This window comes from Poromitra crassiceps, assembly GCF_964638095.1.
Source record: "Poromitra crassiceps genome assembly, chromosome: 8".
Taxonomy (NCBI): domain Eukaryota; kingdom Metazoa; phylum Chordata; class Actinopteri; order Beryciformes; family Melamphaidae; genus Poromitra; species Poromitra crassiceps.
Genome location: NC_139629.1, coordinates 26,764,564 through 26,771,322, shown reverse-complemented (window position 1 = coordinate 26,771,322; position 6,759 = coordinate 26,764,564). Strand labels below are relative to the sequence as shown.

General features: G+C 44.5%; 1 pseudogene across 1 annotated transcript; it reads right to left on the bottom strand.

Annotated features, from left to right (window-relative positions):
* Positions 1–426: 426 nt before the first annotated feature.
* LOC310780608 (alpha-taxilin pseudogene) lies at positions 427–1,524 on the bottom strand (annotated as a pseudogene). Its single transcript has one exon. The product of its transcript is annotated as an alpha-taxilin pseudogene (transcript).
* Positions 1,525–6,759: the final 5,235 nt, after the last annotated feature.

The window sequence follows — 6,759 nt, the reverse complement described above, 5'->3', positions numbered from 1 at the left end:
TCCCCAGACAGAAATTCTGGTGTTACAGCAACAGTATCATCAATGACAGCAACAACAACCTAACATGTCAAAAACACACAAAGAGATAGGTGTTGGTGAGCACTTAGAAAAACAATATATTGAAATAAAATGAGATATTCCTCTAAATCTGGCTTAAAACGGGCTTAAAAGCGCTTAAGAGCCGCTGCCCTCTTGCAGTGCGTCTGGGACAGGGGTCTCGCTGGGCTTCAGTGGGGAGCGGAGAGGGAGAGAGTCAGTGCCTGGGTCAGAGGCGGGGGGCGGAGAGGGAGAGAGTCAGTGCCCGGGTCAGAGGCGGGGGGGAGCGGAGAGGGAGAGAGTCAGTGCCTGGGTCAGAGGCGGGGGGGAGCGGAGAGGGAGAGAGTCAGTGCCCGGGTCAGAGGCGGGGGGGAGCGGAGAGGGAGAGAGTCAGTGCCGGGTCAGAGGCGGGGGGGAGCGAAGAGGGAGAGAGTCAGTGCCCGGGTCAGAGGCGGGGGCCACATGGTCGCCTTCGTCCTGCTCGCTCAGGCTCTGTACTTTCTTGCTGAGCTTGTTGCGTTCGACCTTCAGCGCCCGCCGCAGCTTCTTCAGCTGCTGGACTTTGCCCTGGAGCGCCTCAAACTCATGGTCCCGCGCCATCTTCTCCTCATCCATCTCCAGAAGAGCCTTGTTGCTACTCTCACACCTGGAGCGATACATGTCACTCTCCTTCATCAGCTTTTTAAACTTTTTAGTCATCTCCTCCATCTCCCGTTTGATAGTGGTCAAATCCTCATTCCTCTGGGAAAAAGTGGTCTGGAACTGGTCAAACTGCTCTGTGTATATCGACAGCTGTTGTCTGAGGTGGACTTCCTGTTGCTTCATCAGCTCACACATCCTTTCAGACTCCACTGTTTCCTCCAGCAGAAAGGATTTCTCTCTGTGGTGCCGTTCCTCCAGCTCATTCAGCAGCCCCTGGGCCTGGTGCATCTTAGCGTGCACCAGATAGCGCTGCATGTCTTTGTCCTTGACCATCTCGTCTATGTGCACCTCCCGTAGCTTGTGCTGCTCATAGTGCTCTTTGAGTTCCTCGACCAGCTCGGTGTTCTGCCGCCGCAGGCTGGCGCTCCTCTCGTCGTGCTGCCCAATCTGCGCCTGGATGTCCTGCAGGGTCACCTTGGAGTGCGAGGTCACCTCCTTCCTCTTCTCCTCCTCCAGCCGGGTTCTCTGCATCCCTTCCTCCCTGAGGCTTTGGTTGTGTCTCTGCAGCTCTCTGCAGAGGCTCTCCAGCGTGCTGCGAGCCAGGATGGTCTTGCTGTGTTCGGTACACAGGTGCTCTTTCTCCTGGACGAGCTGAGTCTGCTTCTGATGCAGCACCCAAAACTGCTTCTGGGAGTTGTGCTGCTCCTCCAGCAGTTGAGCATACTTCTTACAGAGCCCTGCTACTTTCTCCTCTGGGGTGCTCAGCGTGTTCAGACTCTGCATGAGGAGGGTGATCTCTCTACCCAGTCCCTTCCCTTTCTTCTTGTCCTGTGTCTTCTGCTCTTTCTCGCCTTCCCCCGGCGTGTGGCCCTCCCTGTTGCCGGCCAGGCCGTTGAGCTCCCGGCTGTGCCACTGGCCGTCGGGCAGGGCGGTGGCTTCGTGGCCCCTGCTGTCCACTGGCTTCATTGATGAAAGCGGCTGCTGTTGCATTATCAAAAATCTTAGGATCAGATTCCCCCGTCACCACTTATATAGCCTCAACAAGGAAGGATTTATGACATCACTGATGACATCACAGTTGCTTGAGTGACATCCCGGATGACATCACAATTGCCCAAGTGCCATCACTGATGACATCACAAATGTTCAAGTGACATCACTGATGATGTCACAATTGCTTAACTCTTAAAGAAACACTCCGCCCATTTTCAACCAGCTTTGTATCATTAGAGCATCAGTAGTATATCAGAAAACTGTAAACTGTTTTGAAGTCTGTCATTTAATTTGACAGTTATTGAGTGTTAAAGTGTGGACCAGTGACATCACTGGTCCACACTAACTCAAATGAATAACTCATGAACTCAAATCAACTCTCAATAACTGTCAAACATTCTGTCATTCATCTAGTTTGACAGTTATTGAGAGTTGATTTGAGTTAATGAGTTATTAATTTGAGTTAGTGTGGACCAGTGATGTCACTGGTCCACACTTTAACACTCAATAACTGTCAAATTAAATGACAGACTTCAAAACAGTTTACAGTTTTCTGATATACTACTGATGTTCTAATGATACAAAGCTGGTTGAAAATGGGCAGACTGTTCCTTTAACATATTACAAACAATGAGTTAATGGTACAGTAGTGCTGAGCGCAGCACACACAGGGCTACACATTGGGTAGCAATCCAACCATTTCAGTCTGACTCTTCTGACTCTGCTAATAATAAAATTGCAGGCAGACCGTTCTATTCCCTACTAGTTCTGTATGAGCGATTGTCTCACTTAAGGGTTGCTGCTTGAGGTGGCCGATTATAAAGCAGGATTCTGATAAGAGAATCAGGGACATTGGGAGAGATATCTTCAAGTAAACAAGGTCAATACACACAATGGTTCTTTGAAACTTGAATAGTCTAGGTGCATGTGAAACAATTTCTGCACAGATTTAGTGTGTAGGCTATTGGTCAAGACTCCAGCAGCCTATGTACAGTATTACATCAGCTAGCCCTGTCCCTCGTTTCCTGGGATCAGATCCTAACCTATTTTATCCAGAGTGTTAGAAGTCAGGAGTATCCTGAGTGCGGTCTGAATCAACTCACAGGCTCAGGAGCCTTGTCTGACCAGTATGTGGAGTATCTGACTGGGAACTGAGAGAGCAGGTCACGTGGGGGCTGGGTTTACCTAGGCTAATGATGCCTCACTACTTCAACTTACTACTGACAATCCATGTTTAAGTAAAAAATAAACTTGTGAAAAATAAATATCGTAAGTATGATAGTGTTTGATTGTAGCCTGATATCAGAATGAATCAACGTGTTAGTTAGACTCTCATTTCCTTTAGCAGGGGGCGGACCCTTCTCGACTGCTCGGCTTTCTTCGCTGCCGCAAGGCACGCTGGGTAGCTGGTAGCTGCGGGCGCCTCCCAATCAAGCCCCCAGGAATAGCGCTGGGCTTTGAAGCCAATTGAACATGCTGGCGAAGCTCTGTATTGCAAGTCACGTGACGCCATGCAGCCCAGAAAGGAACATTCCCATCCACTTGCATGGGGACGCCGGCAGCTGTTAAACCCAGGGGAAATTTTTCCGGGTGTCACTCAAAGTATAAAACGACTCTTTTAATTATCAAATATTTTTTTATGCGGCATTTTTTCTTCAGAAGCCACTAAAAGCCGCATACGGGTGTATTTTCTGGGGCTTCATGAACGCGCATTTCATGAATGCGCATTTGGCCACGGGAACGCGGATCATCAGCGCGAAGCGTCATCACTTCCTTGTTGTGAGGTGAGCTCGAGCTCCAGTCGTCATATGGTCATATCCAGTCCGATTTTGCCTTTTATTAAGATAATAAAGTAGTTATTTTACACGAGTAGCCCGCCGGAACATGTGTACAGATAACTACTGTTAACCGAAAACGTAGGTTTGGGATTATGTGTGTTTTCTGTGCTCTTTATGACATGGACAGCAAGCTAACACTGCCTTGGTTAATGTAAGGAGGTATCGTTACGTTAGCCTACCCCGTTATAAATGAACATGTTCTGTTGTGATTGTCTATTGTCTAATAAATGATTTTTAAATGGCTTGCCCTGTGCATGATTCCAATTCAGTTCCGTTGACAGTATTGTAGCGTCCAAGGTGTCGAGCTGTATTAGTGTATAGATTATAATTTTCATTTAGACAAGACCATGACTCAGTACTCATATCAGTAGCCTACTTGCCAGTGATAACTGATTGCTGTTATAACAGTGAGTATGATATGACGTCTTGACAAAGTCAAAGTGCTGTAAATTTTTTTTACTAACAAGGTCCTTGTCAGGCAGTCATTCAATTATTGCTTTTATAATATTGGTTGTGATCAAGTCAAGAGAACTGGCATCCATGTTCGGAAGTAGGCTACTCGGAAGTAGGCTAAATACATTTTTCCATAAACCTTGATATACATCTATTCACCTTTTTCATCTCAAGGACCCCTCACTTTTATGGCACCAACAACATCAAAGCAAACCAGTCAGTTGAACTATGCTGCACTGTATCTAATCAGAATCAGAAAGACTTTAATGATCCCCTGGGGGAAATTGGGACAAGTTACAGCTGCTCGCAATCAGAACACACATAGCACAACACAGTATCACACAGTATCTCCCTAAACGTAAACAGTCAATACAATAAGTAAAATGCAATAGAGTAAACTAAAATAAAGTAGAGTAAGTAGAATAAAGTATAATGTACAGTACGTGTCAAATTGCAGTTATTGCACACTGGAATTATATTAATCTGTTAGTTCTGCCTCCATTGGCTGTTAAACATATCAGTTTAATTATAGGACCGATATGGATTGATTTGATTTGATTAATTCATGCTTGCAGTGGTACCAAAAGGCTCACTGAAAAACTGCAGAATTTTCTCTTTTTTTTTTAGTAAGTTATCTGGTCAAAGTTTAAACTGTCTCATTGTACAGCCTAACTGCAGTGTGTAAGTTCCTCAGCCTGTTGGTTCTGGCCTTCATTTCACCCAGCTTGCTGAGTGTCCTGGCAGTACAAGTGCCTCGTGTTGATGGTAACAGGTCATGCAGAGGATGTTGTGCTTTCTGCATGTCCCTTATCAAGTTCACAGCAGCCTCCTCCCTCCTGATCTGGAGTGAGGGTAGAGCTTGTGAGATGTTGATGTAGGAGACTCTTGAAATCACTATATTTCAGTTTAACTCAAAGATAATACTAATATTTAGTTACATTTAATTAATAAAACAATAGTCACATAATGCCATTAGCAATAAGTGGGTATACTTGATGACTGAAAAATAAGTATTAACATCTTGGAAATGAATAACTTAAGATTGAATAAATGTATTTCCATGCCAACATAGTTGATAGGAATTTGTCTTGGTTCACTCTCAGACAAAGACAGTGCAGCAGCACACAATATACAAACAATAAAAAACAAGAAAAAAACATTGAAGAATAGTACTCAGCAGCATCATATTCAGCAGAAAGTGCATAGTTTATAGGTCAAACATAATGATTCAATGCAAGTTCAGATGTCTTACAAAATTACAAATTTTATTACAAATATTATAAAATTACATCACAAATTCATAGATTATATTCATAGATTTGGGGGAAAAGAAATGTCAAAATGATCTTTTGAGTCACTACATGACAGAGACAGTAGCAGGTAAGGCATATAGAGTATTGTAGGGATTCCTGTCCAGCAAAGTCACGGCATGAAGTCACACCAGTTATCTCACAACTTCAATACTTAGGCTAGTTAATTATATTATCACTGATTGGTGGCTGTGCAACAGTTGCATGCTACTTTCTGTGGTTAACACACACACCGTTTGTATTTTAACTGTAAGATGCTGCCAATAGGTGTTATTGTAAGTTTTGATAACACTAGCCCTCTGGTGACAGAACTAAACAAGTCAACTTGATACAGTGTGACACTGCACGTTTTTAGACTCATTTATTTAGCGAATGCAAGGTCCTTGAGCCAAGCAGTTGCCTCCTGATCTGCTGTAGGCCTATGGAGGGTGAATATTCCTCCTTCAAGTCTTTGTAGAGGGCAAGCTTCGATGATGTGTTGCATTGTCTGCTGCTCTCCACAAGCACACAGTGGGCTTGGGCTGCTGCCCCACTTGTGAAGGCTGGCCAAGCAGGGGCCATGTCCAGTCCTGAATCTATTGAGGGTTGACCACTTGTTGACCAGTGGGGTCTGACACCAGGTGTTTGTTTGGGACGTCCTTGGACTATCATTGACATTGCATCAATCTCAATCACAATAAAACTGGCATCTAACGATTAAAAAGCACTGGGTAAAAACAATTAGCACATTATCAAGTTTTAGTCAGCTCACTAGATCCCAGTATATTAATGTGATGTCAACAACTCAATCAATCTATATTTATATAGCACCAAATCATAATGACCACTCAACAGGTAGACGCTACTATGGACTCAAATAATATATCGGCTGTTTTACCACACAGGTCATGTGTCAATTAAACAATTTTGAGATTAGAGAAAAGACAACATGAGAGCGATGGTGATGAGACACAGATTTGAAAGCTATATCTTTCAAGTTTATTTATGACAATAAACAACAAAATCCTCCGATCAATCCTGACCCATAGGCTGTGGCCGTCTACTCACATTAACGTAAACGAGCTCATTGTAGCCTATTATGCTAACGTTACATTTCCATGCAGACCTGTTAGCCGTTTGACATACCAATCCAACAGCAATAAAGATGTGTTCATTATGCATATAAACCCCTAATACTGTCAAATTAAAATCTGCAACCGCACGGCTAACCACCTCTAAGCTGCTCTAAAGTTGTCCGAAGTGAATTTCAACAATGGCTGCTCTTTCAACTTGGCTGTCTCTCTGGCTGTCACATGAACGCGCATCTTCGGTGGGAGACGTCATGGAAAACGTCATGGCACACATGCGCACTTCGCCTTGGGCTGCACAGTCAGGAAGTAAATCCCGGAAGAAAAACCCATGGAAAAACCCCCCATGTTGGCATCATGCGCCAATGAGTAACCTCCGTCCGAATGCATGGGTGGGCGTGGCACGTCCCTTATCCAGTT